Here is an 8,302-nt window from a genome sequence, read left to right on the forward strand (position 1 = left end):
GTGAATCCCCATATTGGCTATGGTCCAAGATTAAGCATGCCTTAGCTAAAGAATCTGTTATTTTATTTAGCTTGACATTTACTGTGAGTGATTTTGATGGTGTCTACTCAGTGTTCACGGAGTTAGGCTTTATGAAAATCATCTGTGATCCAGGCTGGTATTTATGTTCATGTTTAAGGCAGATCTCCTGAACTAGCCTATTATGATAAACACAAAGTAGCTACTAGAGAAGTAAGAATCTTAACAATGTTTCTGAGGGCTTTCATATTCCCAGCTTTTACTGTTTCTTAATATTTTGAATTCCTGGCCCTTTCCTCTGCACTTTCTCAGCTCTTGGTGAGTGGGCAGTGGGGCTAACTCCACAAGCTGTAAAGCTGGAGGTAAATGAGCGGAGCTGCCAACAGTTGCAACATCCTGCTGAGCACTAATCAGATAAGTCCTCTGGGAAAATGCTGTTACCTTGAAAACACTATATTGGAAGATAGATATTTGAAAAATGAGCACACTATAAGGATATGAGCAGGGAAAATGAACTTTCGGTATTATAGAAAAATTAGTGAGGAGAGCAAACATTCCAGTGCCTGAGGAGCCAACATTGGTGTCTGTCAGGGGACAATGCCATCCATCTCAGTGTATTGAGCAGAAGTGTAAATACTGAAAGACTCATGGAAGGAGATGAAAGCAAGGAAGCTGAGTTATAACTGAGGGCTCTAGTCTGTGTGTGCACTAGGCTGATGGGATAAAGAGAATAGAAAAGGATATACACAATGATAATTTTCTGTTTTCCAATTTTAATCTTCCGTGTTTATAAAATTTCATTTAGCAAATGACAATATCAGAAAATAAAAATACTTTTTATGTAGTCCAGCAGGAAACTTGAGAGCAAGTCCTGACTAGATCAGATCTTTCTGGGAGTTCTGACTCCCAGGAATGCTGCTCTACAGTGAGTGTCTACAAATCAGCGGGTGGCAGTGCACTCCATGCAGAAGGGAATAGAATGACCAGAGACTAGGGGCTGATGTCTCAGCAGAACTCTGAAGCCTAATGATTTGACTTCTTTCTTGTATACTGGGTAGCTAGAAATCAGTTAGCTCTACAGTGAGATGACGTTGCCCTGATGAGAATAAAGGCAGGTGAGAAACTTCACTCATAAAAAGTGAGCCCAAAATGTCAGTGTGGAAATCCTTGTAAAGTTCTAATCTTTGGGATTTTCAGGAATAAGACTTTCTGCTTATCAAAATCTCTGTGATTCTATGCCCTTTGCCTCTGCTATAATTAAACTGAAGTCATGTACTGTTTTATGTGGAAATAAATGCATTTGTAGAAAGACAGCTAAGGTGACAAAGGACTATGTAAGAGGATATGAATCCACTGATCAAATCTGCCAATGATGCACTTGCAAATCTTGCTCACAAAGATGTAAAAGAAAGGTAACAAATTGTGCCTAAACAGATAAATCACTTGGAGAGCTAAAACACTGTAATAGTGTAAGAGTGGTACAAGCTCTTCTCCATTAGATGTACTTTCATTTACAGTCTTACTTCGGGCATTTTTAATTACCTTAAACAAGTCTGATATTTTTAGAAAAGATTGTCCAGTTTAACTAGGAATGACAAAATGAAGAACCCTTAATAACTGACCAATTAAAAGGATATTAGGAAGTTGAATGATAGGGTTGCTTTCCCTTCTATAGTGAGCAATAATTTAAGTGAAAAATAGTGTAAGTAGATTTTTGATGTAAAATAATAAAAGTTATAAAATCAAAACAAAAGTCTGGAAATAGAAACACATTTTACTTTACCAGTAACACTAGTATCTTTAGTTGAACTAGATTTTCTCCCTAAAAAGGTATAATTGACCTTGATTAATAGAAATATGCCAACTGAATTTACCTGTTATTTAACTCTGCTCTACATCTGAGATGGGTCTTCGGTTGTGGCACGTATTTGTGATGCATGAGTTACTGGTTTGTATGTGAGAATCATGTTGGTTACCATCTGTGTAAACAGATGCAGGGACTAGTTCACCTGTTCTTCCCATACTGTTATCACTGACTGCAATTCAGAATAAATTATTGCTTTAGAGACTGTGGTTGTAGACAATTTTGAAATAAAGTATGTGTGCAGACTCAGCATACTGGACCACTTAATGTCTATTACCCAGACCAGGTGGGTGTTGTGTTTTCCAAGACATCTTCAACTATGCCTCTGTATTGGCATGTTGGAATCAAGATACCTGTAAGGTATCTCAGATACTTTCCCTGTAACCCACACCACATAATGTAAGCTCATGGTAATACTGTGAAATTTATATCTATCCAAGTTTTCTGTTCTGCACTGGGAGTCAGGAAGAGGAATTATAGCCCACCCATCACAATGAGATCACATTCCATGGCTGCCCTTTCTAGATTAAGGACTGGTGTTAAATAAATAAATAATTCAATGCAACGGGCTTTTCTTTTGTATCGTTTATGGCTTTTTTCTCTAAGTCATTGCAGAATTCATTAGCAATATATCTTTTCCTCTGCTCGATTTAATAACTAGCTAACAAAGTAAATATAAGGTGAGTCTAGCTGCTGTGAGTTGATTACACTGATGATTGTGCAAATTCCTAGCTACCTCTGCTATACTGTCAGGCTGTTTGAAAAAGCCACAAGATGACTAAAAGCTCTTAACTACATCTGAATGTCAGTATTCTGACTACCATTTGCTTTTCTTCCAACCATTTAAATTTATTGTGACCTGCTTCTAACCTCCTTTTAACCATAAGAGCAGCAGGCCTCCTATGAAGGATATTTTGTTTCCCTACAGCGACTTTTTATTCTGGCAATTTTTTTTTTCTCCAAATAACTTAAACCAAAAAAGATTCACAGTTGTAGGAAGGCTTAAAAGGTGGCATCTGCTAGGAGCTGAATTTCCACATCGGACTTTAAAGATGATTGTGGGGATGCATCAGATTGGGGCACAAGTCCTATCCAGACTTGGTGGTGCCCATTGGTTGCCATGGGTACCTTTATAAGCAACTGCACAGTTTACTTTGGAAGTTTCTACATGATAGCCCTGTCCTGGGGCAGTGTGGTCAGATTGGGGTGGAAATGAAGAATAGTGTAGAATGGGGCCCAGCAGGATTGTCAAAACCAAATCCATATGTCAGTTAAAAGCCAACACAAATTCATTTGTTTTCTTGGCAAAAGACTGGAGATCTGAAATGTAGGGATCCTTGAGAAAAGCAATTTCTAATTAGAAAAGATTAATAATTCATTCTGCCATGGGAGAACAGAACATACACCAGGAACTGTGGAGACAGCCTTCTCTCCTAATTGTTCTTAAGCTCTTGTAAGTATAATTTTTTCATATGTTGATTAGTATCCTCACTCTAGCCCCTTAATCTTCTCTGCTGTGACATTTCCTCATCTCACTTAACAAGGTACTCTTATTTTTCTTATTTTTGCATTTAAGCACAGACTGTTGCTAAGGAGGGGAAAAACTGATTCCAAAAAGTTATTTCCATTTGGTGTTGCTAACACCTGCAGCTGAGACTGAATGTCTTACTGGCTAGTCTGATTCTTTTTCCACGATGAATTGCTCCCCCTGCTCAAATATACTTCAAACAATACTACACACACATACTTATTCATTGCAGCATTGCTAATACATAGTGGAAACATATTAAATGTTCATTTATAAAAGAGTAGTTGAATGAACTATCATGTATAAATCCTGTGGAGCACTACGTAGCTTTATGAAAAAGGGGAGGTTCTCCATGAACTGATGAGTTATTACCTGGATATATTTCTCACTGCAAACGGCAAACTGCAAAGGAGTATCTATATATAGTATATATATATATATTATATATATATATATATATAATATCTATGTATATTATCTTTTATAAAAAAAGCTAAATATATATATGTATGCATACATACATGTATTTACTCATTTGTGCAAAAGAATCACAGGAAGAAATTAGAAATTCATGAGACTGGCTCTCAAAGGGTGTCTGTGGGGACTGATAAAAGGATGGGCATTGGGAACATGGTGGAATAGAGTTTGAGGACTGAGATCAAAGGAAATTGATTAGTTAACACTTCTCCGAGTAGAGTATTTTTTTCAAATATTTGGCTTTTATAACCATGTTTTATTTCACATACTTGAAAAAAAATAATAAATCAGCATAGTTGTGGGGGAAATAAAATATGAACAGAAACACATGAATATAATGATTTCAAATGAATAACAAGTTAAGGATGGGAAAATAACCCTTGAACACAGTATTTTTACTGTAGGTCCTCAGGCTAAAGACGAAATGTTTGTTTGTTATTTATTTTAAATGACATTTGTTAGTTTTCCACAATAGTATGCATTAGGCATTCTGAATTGACTTGATTTATATTTCAGAATTGAACTTATAACTGAAATCTATAGTGAATAGTGAGACTTAGCCTCTGTCAGAGAAGAAAGTTAACATTGGGGAAAATCAGAAGATGAAATAAACATTATCATATTAGAAAGAAATTGGAGGTCTTAGTGTGAATGTGTGTGTGTGTTTTTAATACCTAGATATAAATATGGGTATGTATACAATATATAGATTGAAATTTATGAATAAAGGGATAGATACAGAAATATAGATGTAATATAATTTAATACTCATCTGATTTAATGCTCTTCAATCTTATTAAAACTATTGAACAAACCTCAAATGAAATTAAGTTTCTAAAATCTGTGTTCCACTACTCACTTCCTTTTCCCGAAATACTTTATTTTTTTCCCATGAGTTTGCTTTAATTTCTTCCAACTAAAATTTAACATTTCTTATAACATCCATAGCATCCTGAACACACATATTGATAAATTAAAAATTTATGAATTGATAATAAACCAATAGATAAGGCAAAATGAATCACAGGAGACTTTCAGCACACAAATTGTTTCTCCAAGACCCTAATCAATAGGTTTGTCAATGTCACATGAACATAGGGCAGGAGAGGAGAGTAGAAGGAGGCAAAGTTGACAGTATTTGAAGTATTTGATGGACTATGTGTCACACAATAAAAGAGCTTATGAGCTAAGAATGTGTGTGGATTGTGGAGGGGGAGGGACACAGCCTGCTCCCTTGATGAAACTTTATTATTTTGGATTCTGAAGGTCACACACAAGATTATAATCATCCAAGAATGGTCCCCCCCCCCACACTCTCCTGTAAATTCTTCACAAGTCTACATGTGCAAAAACCATTTAGCAAAATGCCAGAACAGGCTTCACAGTTTGTAATTTTAAAAAGCAATAACACAGATCTACTGCAACTTGTAAAATATTCAATACAGTGTTTTGAATAAGATTGAAAAATTGAAGGAAAATCAGTGTTCCCAGCAGGCAAAATATTACTGACATTTTTAATAATAATGAAACATAAGACTTAGGTAGGGCAAAACAAAAATCCATTTCGCATGTCAAAGACTTGTTTGGAGCAAATTTGTTTAGGTTACTTTGTTAGATTTTGTGACTCTAATGGGATAAGTTCAAGGTTAAGAAAAGTAAAATAAATGTCTAAATGATAATGAGGAAGCTAACTTTTCCGACAAGGTTCTGAAAGATGAGAAATCTTTATGCAAGAAATAAATTCTTCATCTTTGCTTCATGAATGCAATTTTGTTTCACTTTCAAGACAAAAAGGAAATCAAAATATCTGCCTAGTAGGCTTTACATAATCTATGTTCTCCTGGCTATGCATAAATTTAAAGATTTAGGCTCTGTATCTTGTTGTATCTGGTGAGATTTTATTTATTTGTCACATTTTTCAACCTAAGAAAAACACAATAATTCAAGTCTGTCCAAATTTAAATATATGGTAGTTTATTAGCACATTACTAAATCCTTCTACTGTGGAAAGAGGTAAGGAAAAATTAGCATAAAATAGCTTATTGATCAGCAACTATAACTGAAGAAACACATTAGCAGATCTTCAGTTGCCGTGAGATAATACAATTTAAAGATACTTTTCAAACCCTTAGAGTATAAATAAAAGGTTAATCTTCATCTTTTTATGACTTGCTTGTATCAATTACCAGTGAAATGTCTTTGGATGATTAGATGATTGATATGAGGGGGGAAAAATCTTCCATTGACTTTCATTTCCAATTAATTCCAGAGTCTTTTTTTTTATTTAAAGATCTTTGAGAGAATGTGACTGATGCTTAAAACATTATTTCCACTTAATGAGAAAGCATGAGGTCCTTTGGGAAAATTATTCAGTTGTCTAATTGACTAAGCAAGCGAGAACTGAGTTTTTCAAGAACTGAGGTTCCATGGAAACAACCATGTTGATTTGCCAAACTGTGATGTTACTAACTCGGACTGACTGAAGTTATGTTCAAGACTGCCAGTTAGCATCATGGATAGAATACTATGGCTTGTTTATATATACAAGTTCAAAGATTTCATGAACTTTTTTTTTTTTTTAATATTTCATGAACTTTCATTGACTGATGACTGAATTAGTTTAAAATGAGCGTACAAGTTTCAATTGCTTGGCCATGAAGTTAGGTGAAAACTCTTTCAGTCTTTTCTTTTCTTTTCTTTTCTTTTCTTTTCTTTTCTTTTCTTTTCTTTTCTTTCTTTCTTTCTTTTTTTTTTTTAAGATTTCATTTATTTATTTGACAGAGAGATAACAAGTAGGCAGAGAAGCAGGCAGAGAGAGAGGAAGGGAAGCAGGTTCCTTGCCAAGCAGAGAGTCTGATGGGGGGCTCCATCACAGGACCCTAGCATCATGACCTGAGCTGAAGGCAGAGGCTTTAATCCACTGAGCCGCCCAGGCACCCCATAGTGTTTTCTTGAATATATTCATGGATTTTCCTAATGTTTCTCTGTAGCTCTCATCAGCTTTCACTGTGATATTTTTCTAGTCCCATCTCCTCTCTTGCCTGGATTGTGGTTCTGGCTTCACTTTCTACTTGTATCAGTAAAAATTCCTAATCTCTCCTATTGATATAAAAAGAGTAGAAATTTCCATCTTCAGATTTGTAAAACTTAGTGTATGCATACCTAGAGCTTAGTATAGACCCAGGTGCATAGAAACTTTTCAAAAGATATTAGCAATTATCAATATTGCTATTGCTATCAGCAAATAACAGCATTTCCTTAAAACCTTGCTACCTCAAGTGGGAATTATGGATCAGCAGATGGGCTAATCTGAACAATGGAGGATGAAATGCCTTGATGAAGGCACATTTATTTTTTTTTTAATCAGATCATTTAAGAGTTATTTTGTAGTGTTCACTTTTATTTGTGGGTAATGAGATTATACTAAAATGTTGTGGTATAGGAAAGGAAGCCATCTTGCTATAATCATGTACTAAAAAGCCCTAAAAATTTCAAAAGCACTGGATGTAAGACAAATTTGCTAAATAATGTTCACAGGAAAATAAGCAAAAAATAAAAAATAAAAAATAGATCTTACTATACCTTCAAACCTGTCCCAATTATAAAGGACTTCCAACTTCCATTTAAAAAAATTGTATTGGGGCACCTGGGTGTCTCAGTGGGTTAAAGCTTCTGCCTTCAGCTCAGGTCATGATCTCAGGGTCCTGGGGATCTAGCCCCACATTGGGCTGTCTGCTCAGCAGGAAGCCTGCTTTCCCCCTCTCTCTGCCTGCCTCTCTGCCTGCTTGTGATCTCTGTCTGTCAAATTAAATAAATAAAATCTTTAAAAATGAAGTTAAATAAAAATTTAAAAATTGTATCAAGTTTTGATAGAATTATTTTGTGAAATTGAAAACAGCCATTTTTCAGTCTTAGAACTAGATTAATTTCAGTATCTGTTTTAGTCCCCAGACTCTTCATTATAAGAGAGATTTATTATATTAAATATAAGAGATATAATTTTTAAAGTGCTAAGAAAACGGTTAGGAATTATAGTAAGGATATCCTCTGAAGTTTGAACTTCAATTAATATCATAGCTCAAATATCCTTTTTCTATCTGCCTTTTCTGCCCTCCTGTTTACCTCCCATGCCAGCTATCTAATACACACATAAATAATAGAAGCGATAGAGAAAGACACATTTCCAAACATCATATTCTCAAAAAAAGCATAAAATGATGAGCAGTTAAAACTAGTAATTGAAAGTAAATAATCACTCAGTTATTTTCAATGAAAATAAGAAGTTAAGATACAAGTGCACTTAGAATGAGGACTTTTCCTAGAATGATTAACAACTGACAAGCCATGGCAAAGAAAAAAAAGAAAAGTCCTGGTTTAATAATATTTAGTAAATTTAAAAATCTGTTTATTAAGTG

This window comes from Mustela erminea, chromosome 14 (genome assembly GCF_009829155.1).
Source record: "Mustela erminea isolate mMusErm1 chromosome 14, mMusErm1.Pri, whole genome shotgun sequence".
NCBI lineage: Eukaryota > Metazoa > Chordata > Mammalia > Carnivora > Mustelidae > Mustela > Mustela erminea.